This window comes from Lycium ferocissimum, chromosome 1 (assembly GCF_029784015.1).
Source record: "Lycium ferocissimum isolate CSIRO_LF1 chromosome 1, AGI_CSIRO_Lferr_CH_V1, whole genome shotgun sequence".
Taxonomy (NCBI): domain Eukaryota; kingdom Viridiplantae; phylum Streptophyta; class Magnoliopsida; order Solanales; family Solanaceae; genus Lycium; species Lycium ferocissimum.
The window spans coordinates 10,969,859-10,977,912 of NC_081342.1; the positions used below are offsets into that span (position 1 = coordinate 10,969,859).

Genomic DNA, 8,054 nt, shown 5'->3' on the forward strand with positions numbered 1-8,054 from the left:
AAATAAATCACATTGTCAAGTTATACTAAAAGTTGGAGTGAATTTGTCGCAATATTGTTTCTCCCATGAACATATGAATATATTTTACTTTCAAGAGGATGGTCAGTATTGACAACAAAAAAAATTATCATGATAAAGCAGCCAAAACGACAGAGAACATAAACTAACAATATCTTTTGTAAAGAACTGCCAGGCTAGGTACAATATTCATTTACATTGTTCAAGAAAATGTAGCATTTATTTTGACGTTAACTGCTATTTTTTAATAACTTTATTCTTATTTTATTGATTGACGCGCGAGACACAAAACTAATAATGTAAATAGTCTGAAACCAATAATCCCATTTCAATGGGTAACTCATTGGATGAGTAGAATCAATCCAACAACATTCTCATAAACATGGATAATTCATATTATCACTTGTGATAGATGAAATCAGCATAACGCTTCATCATACGTTTAGCTTCCTCAGATTCAGGTTTAAAAATCTGAAATGCATGTCCATCATCAACTTCAAGATACTCCAATTCTCCATCCCATCCATTCTCCTTTACGCCTTCAACAAATCGATCCACGATTCTTAATGGAATAATTTCATCTTTCTTACCCCCACACACCAAAATTCTTGAGCATGCTAGCCCCGATAAAGACGGAGCCTTTTCAGAAAGTGGGTTAATGAAAGGACTATCAACTGGGGATGATAGCCCAGACTCCAGTGGTGGACAAATGCTGACCCAAATCCTATAAGCAAAACCCTCTTCATCAATGTCTAGATTTGGGAACAAGAAATAAGGATACGCAAGAATTGATCCAGTGATTTTCATATTATTCAAGACTTCTTTGCCAGCCCTCATGGTCATGTGGTACACTAAATGTCCACCAGCACTGTCCCCGGCTAAGAACACTCTACAAAAATCACCATAGTTTGCTAACCATGAGTCTTTGTTAACTATGGTTGATTTTTCATGGTCAACATGAGAAGAGACCCATTGCAGTGCAGTCCAACAATCTTCGTAAATTGTTGGCACATCAACTTCAGGGGCTAAGCGGTACTCTACAGAAACAACGACAACATTTAGCTCAGAGGCTAAAGAGTTGACGTAGTCATGAATCGGATTGAAGGTGACCGAGTCTTTGACAAGCCCTCCACCGTGGTAATATATTAACACGGGGAGTTTTTGGGCATTGGTGGTATTCTCTGCAGGAAGGTAGAGTCTAGCGGATACGTGGGGTGAAATGCTGACATCTTTGGAGAAAACGCTGTTAGAGGGGTGGTATGGCGATGGCTCAACATAGTAATAACCTAGAACGTCGTAGAAGGGATAAACGCTCATCGTTCAACACGGCCGCTTTTATAGAGTCGGTAGAAGGGATATAAATCTGTGACTATCTCATCATTGTCGTCGGAAGCCATGGTCGTTACAAAATATCAGAATGGTGGTATGGTTTATTACTATGAATATCATCACAATTAAATCGCCGTAATATAGGATCAAATTCTCTATATACACGTTAAAAAAAAAAAAAATCTCTATACACTTGCTTTTCTATAGTTAAAGAATCCCTTTGGCTTTTGGGTAACGTTATGATTTTTAATGCGAAAAGATATATTTAATGACCCAGATGGGAGACTTTGAAAATAAATAATATTCCCACCGTTCATGCATGTGATGTGGGTATGGCAAGGTCAAAGTACTTACATTTAGTGTGAATTTAGACATAAATTTTTAATTTTAAAAAAAAATGATATTTTAATATTTAAAAACTACATAAAAAATGGTATAAGTCATAACATAAAACATTCAAAATAATTAAAATTATTTAAGAAAAATATGATAAAAGAAAGAACCTATTTAACATCCGCATAGTAACATTGTTACATAAACTGAAATATAACGTCAAAATTTAAACTAAACTATCACCCAAATGGGCGATCTTGAAGATAATTAATGAGACTTTTGGGCAACGTCAAGATCTATAAATAAATACAAAAGATCCAAATGGAGCCTTTGAGAACAAATAAGGACGGCTAATTAAGTACAAGTATATGAAAAGAAACAAATGAATATAAAGCTAAAGCATGAACTGTAAGTAACTTGATATTCCCGGAAGACGAGAAACACATTGAAGCTCGTGTTGCAATTGAATAACGTATGTATTATGTCAAGAGTAACATCCATTTAGCTCCTCAACTTTTAACGGTTGTTAGGCGCGGTGGGCGAAGGCAGGATTATTGTTAAAGGGTCAAAAAATCAAAGAAATTGTTGTGAGGAGTATAAAATCTTAGCGCTCTACGGAAATCTGAACCCCCTTTAGCACTCAACTAAGGTTTTTGATTTGTGTTAAGAGGGCTAAACATTTATATATACATAAAATAAAAATTTGATTCTATATATGTAGTGTAATTTTCAGGAATCAGAACTCACAAATATTGTTTTGACTATATTTGCTCGAATTCTATTTTTTCTCTGGAAGTGAGTGCCTAAGGTCTTTAAGAGAGGACTTAGATAGATATATATAGTTTTTGATGCGCAGTAATCAGCTGAATGCAAACCCATGAGGCCCAATAAGAGAATTAGGGTTTGAGTTGCCTTAGCTTCTAGCGCGTCATGCAGCTTCTATATATATATATATGGCAAAAAATCCTATAGCTTGTCCGCCAAGTCCTTACCTCAGAATCTTTTAATTCAAAAGTTCTAGTAACAGCAGGACTCTGAGCTGGAACATGTTCATGCGCCTGATTCAAGCACCTGGTCCATTCACATGGTCTCGCCTCTATTATATATTGAGATGAAACATATTCCTAGTTCATTGTCAATCATCAAAACATACACGTGTCAGTGACAACAGAAGTGATACTCAAATGAGGAGGCGGGTACAGCATGATGATTCCCATCCACCTCCACATTTGTAGCACCTTCTAGAAACACATGTACAGGAACAAAACGGTGGTGCTACACCAGGAAAATCAGCACAAGCTCCACTGTGAACTATATTTGGATTCCTTGTTACCGTGGACTTTCCACATCTAGCTTCTACCTAGTCCATTTTTGAAGCTTCCGAAGGTGGCGGGTTTGGGGACGGAGTCGGGGCGTCGACGTAGCAGCAAGCAAGTGGACTATGTTCCTTCCAAAAAAATCTCCAAAACATATATAATATGTGCATAATAATTGTATAAATGTGTATAATTAGTGAGTATACATTGATTATGTATTTATTATACATAAAGTATATAACAATGATACATTTTCAATACACATATTGTATGAATACATATTTTATATAATAACGATACAGTTTCTATATGTATGATAAATTTTTTATACATATACAGTAGTGATCATACATTTTCTATACAACAATAATACAGTTTCTATACATGTAATAGAATTAGTTGAAAAAAGCCTACGAAATAAAATTATTATGAAAAGGCTAAAAAATATCTTTTAAGCTTCTTGGGTCATCCGGTATCATTAATTTCACGATGAACATTTATATCTCTGTCCCAAAAATTAAAGACCAGCCCATTTGTAGGGCAAAAAGTAAAGACCAAACCATTTAAATGGCAAATACTCATTTTGTGCTTGGAATATGGAATTACCACTATACGTTAACATGCATTAACACAAATAATCCAAGAGGGCTGTATACCTTTCAACAACTCGAAATTATTAATTAAATAATAATTCGTTTATTTATCTAATGACAAGAGAGGTTATTCATATCGTAAGCACACTTCACCTCCAACCCGAAGATTATGAGTCTGAGTCACCAAGGGAGCAAAAAAAAAAAAAATACCATCTGAGCAACCAGCTCCTGGGGGGAGGGGTAAGAAAAAAAATTATTTATCTAACTAATTTCAGACAAATAGCCATTGATAATTATTTATTTAAATTACGTATTATTTAACTATATTATCAACACTGGCATTCGGAATTTCCATGAATTGGCGTGGGTTCAAAAGTTGCTCGCCCGAGATATAGTACTAAGGGTGTGTTTGGTATGATGGAAAATGATTTCTTGGAAAACAAGTAATTTTCCTACTTATTTTCTTGTGTTTGGTTGGATGTGGAAAACCATTTTCCGGAAAATATTTTCTAGTGTTTGGTTTGATAGAAATACCAATCCAACCCCCTAACTACAACAAGCACCTCCGACCCCCCAACTCACTACCTCTCCCCTCCAACACCCCCCCCCCATTTCCAACCTTCCCCACTACCCCCACACCGCATTTTGCAAAAGATGTTACTTTCACACCGTGGTTATTTTTATAAGATAACCAAATAAGTGCATACCTTTGCAAGTGGCCTTTTCTAAGACAACCAAAAAAAATTACTACTTTGCACTTTGACGGACAACCCAAAAAAGTGACAATGCTTGTAAACTTACTATTTTTAAAAGTGACACAAAAATGGCTATTTTTGTAAATTAGCCATTTTTGGAAAAGTGACATAAAAATGGCTGTTTTGCAAAAGTATATTTCTTGCAAAACGACCGAAAATGCAAATTTGCAAAAGTAGAAACTTTTTGCCATTTTTCAAAAATGGCCAATTTACGAAAACAACCATTTTTTGAAAAGTGACATAAAATGGTTATTTTTGCAAAAAAATATTTCTTGCAAAACGATCGAAAATGCAAATTTGCAAAAGTAGCAACTTTTTTTCATTTTTCAAAAAAGGGTCAATTTACAAAAACAACAATTTTTTGAAAAGTGACATAAAATGGCTATTTTTGCAAAAAAGTATTTCTTGCAAAACGACCGAAAATACAAATTTACAAAAATAGAACCTTTTTGTCATTTTTCAAAAAATTTCCAATTTAAAAAATGAGCAATTTTTGAAAAGTGACAAAAAATGATAATTTTTGCAAAAATGTATTTCTTGCAAAACGACCGAAAATGCAAATTTGCAAAAATAACAACTTTTTGTCATTTTTCAGAAAATGGCCAATTTACAAAAAAGCCATTTATGTGTCACTTTTAAAAAATGGCTACTTTCCAAAAGTGGACACTATCTTATAAAGGGTACATTAATAAAATGGTTATTTTAATACTATCACAAAGAGGCTATTTTAAAAAATGGCCATTTTAATACTTTGACAAAGAGCCTATTTTAAAAAATGGCCACTTTTGCAAGGTAGTTAGTTTTTAAAAGTAACTACTTTCACAAAATGACTATTTACGAAAATTGGCTACTTTTAAAAAATGACTATTTTTTAAAAGGCATGACACATAAATATGTCATCTAACTTTCAAATTGTACATTATATTATAGCAGCTCAAACTTTGTCGTAAAAAAGACTTAAACTGCCAAAAGTTGAACACCCATACACAAAATTCTGGCAGGTCACATGCGTGTAGTGCAATCACGTCCTACATGGATTAGTGCCCTATCAAAGGTCGCCAACTAATTTATACATAGATTAGACTAAAAAAAATGAAAAGGGGTTAAATCTTTTAACCCGTTCATTTTGTAAAAAGAAAACGAGCGAAAACCCTAAGCCCCAAATTGATGCGATTTGCACACAAAAATCAGTGATTAATCTCTTCGATTTGGCTCAAAATTGTTCAAGATAGTTGTTGAAGCTTTAAGGACTTGACGATTTATCCATTCTTCTCCCTCAATTTAGCCGAGGTATGTATATTTTGTTGAAGCTTTACTTTTTCCCTTTTGAAATGGTGTTTTCGATAAATTTTTGTAAAGGCTAGGGCTTTTTATATGTGAAGGGAATATTGAATGTAATTTTTTATCCTTTTCACAGATTTGGTCACATGGGTGACCATATTATTACTATTTTTCACCATGGTGGTAATTTTTATAAAGGTCGATATGTGTCGAAATTGGAGCAATCTGTGTTTGAGTTAGATAAGGACCAATTCTCTTTGACCAAAATGAAATCTTATGCAAAAGACATTGGGTATGATGAAGTTGAAGCTTTTTATGTTAAAGATCCTACTACCCATAAATATTTTTTATTAGAAAGTGACAGCCAACTATATAATTGTGTTAAAGAATTGAGGACTGGGTCAATTTTTAGGTTGTATTTGAAACATGTGAATATTGAAGAAGGGGGGCCTATTGCTGGCATTGTTTTGGGACCACTGGTTGGTGGAAAAAATAATGAAGAATTGGGGGATAGCTTTAGGGTTTCACAACTTGAGGAGAGTATAAATAAGACCTTAAATGAAGCAGCTGAAGTTAAACAACAAGTTGAAATAGAAGATAGTAATTTCTTGACTTTGGAGAGGATGATTTAAATGGTGTTCCAGATGAGGATTATAGTGAAGTTGATGAAGAATTGAGAATTTTTAGAAAACTTCTTAGGCAACAAAAGAGAAATGACCCTGCCAAGCTAAAAAATAAAGGCAAAAAACCTTGTAAGCCTCAAGAGGTTAAGCTTGGAGAAGCTAGAATAGATAGGGGATTTGAAGATATTTTCAAGAATAAGGAAAAAAAAATTGTTGGTAGATTGTGTGGTGATGAAGAGTACATTGATTCATCAGATGAACCAAGTGAAGATAGTGATGAAGAGCTAGATGTTCTAGCACAACCAGGCGTTGATTGACCTTCAAGAAGAAAAAGTAAAAAGCTAAGGTATGATGATTCTGCTGCCATTTCTTTCTTTGAATTGGGTATGATATTTGCAAGTGCAAAAGAGTTTAGGAAAGCAGTGGCTGACTATGCTATTCAAGAGAAGGTTCAATTATGCACAGCCAAATATGTTGCTAGTAAGATGCAGGATAGAATAATATCTCAGCTTGACATTAGAGTTCATAAGCTTCAAGAGGAACTAAGACTACATTGGGGGTTACATGTGGGAAGATCAGTCTGTTATAGGGCCAAAATGCAGGTTATTAGTAAGTTCATGCTTGATTGGAAGCTTGAGTTTTCAAGGTTGTTAGACTATGCAGATATGATTAAGAATACAAATCCTGGGACTTCTTGTTGGGTGAGAATTGATAATGAAACAGAACCTGGCAAACACTTGTTCAAATATTTCTATGTTTGCTTTGGTGCATTGAAGAATGGATGGCTAGAAGGTTGTAGGTGTTACGATTCATTTTTACGCGGGTTAAGGCATAAAAGTTCTTTACGAGGTTGTTGGTCTTTCTAGTTAAATTTTAGTAATTTTTAGAGTCGCCACCTAATTTATTATGTAAACCTAGGAAAATTGGGTTTAAAGATTTTTTCAAAATAAGTAAAAATCTTTTGGACCAAAGTTCGAGGTAAGGTTTTGGTGATCCCCTGGGGAAGGTTTTACGCACCCTAGTATTAAAGATCCGTAGAATACGGTTGACCTACGAGCTTCAATGTGTGATTAATGTACTTATTTGTTTAAAAATATTTAATTTTTTGCAAAATATCATTTTTTTATTCATATCATAATTTCGAGAAAAAATTCGGCAAAAAGTTCCCTTAGAAAAGGGGTTTTGGTTTAGAAAATCCGCGTAAGTGTTCAACTCACTTTTTTGCCATACTAGGACACACTCCGGATTTCTCCCAAGTAGAGTCACTACCATTCTAGTCCTAACAAAATGGGTTTAGTACTTATGGGTTTTTATACATATATATATGAAAATATGGAGTATATCTCCGTTTTGTACTTATATACATAAAGGAAACCACAAGTTGTTAGTTTAAGTCCCGTTTTAACATTGAAGCCCACCAGGTCAATAATATTCCAGGCCCAAATCCATCGCGCTCTCAAGTTTGGTCCAATAAGTCAGTTTTTTCGGTCCTAATTTAGTGTTGGGCTTTCAGGCCCAAAGATCTTTCCTTTTTCCAGAATTATATCCAAGTCCAATTCTCAGGCTGTCCAAAACTCATTTCAGGCCCAAAAATCGTTCTTTAAAGTTCTGAAAATATCCAAATTTGGTACCTCTTTTATTGATTAACCCAGATTTTTAAAGTTATCTCTTATCATTTTTACAACGCATTTTGAAATCAGTTTTTGTGCTAACTCAGATTCAGTTTTTAGAGACCCATTTAGGCAGTTCCACTTAATTACGGGCTTAAGGCCCAAAACAAAACATTTATCAAATTTCAATTAAAAG

General features: G+C 34.2%; 1 long non-coding RNA gene and 1 pseudogene across 1 annotated transcript; one reads left to right on the forward strand and one right to left on the reverse strand.

Annotated features, from left to right (window-relative positions):
- Positions 1-417: 417 nt before the first annotated feature.
- Positions 418-1,634, reverse strand: LOC132068582 (hydrolase 3-like; annotated as a pseudogene).
- Positions 1,635-5,454: 3,820 nt separating this feature from the next.
- LOC132047472 (uncharacterized) lies at positions 5,455-7,378 on the forward strand. Its single transcript, XR_009412835.1, has 2 exons — positions 5,455-5,634; positions 6,038-7,378. It is a non-coding gene; the product is annotated as an uncharacterized LOC132047472 (long non-coding RNA).
- Positions 7,379-8,054: the final 676 nt, after the last annotated feature.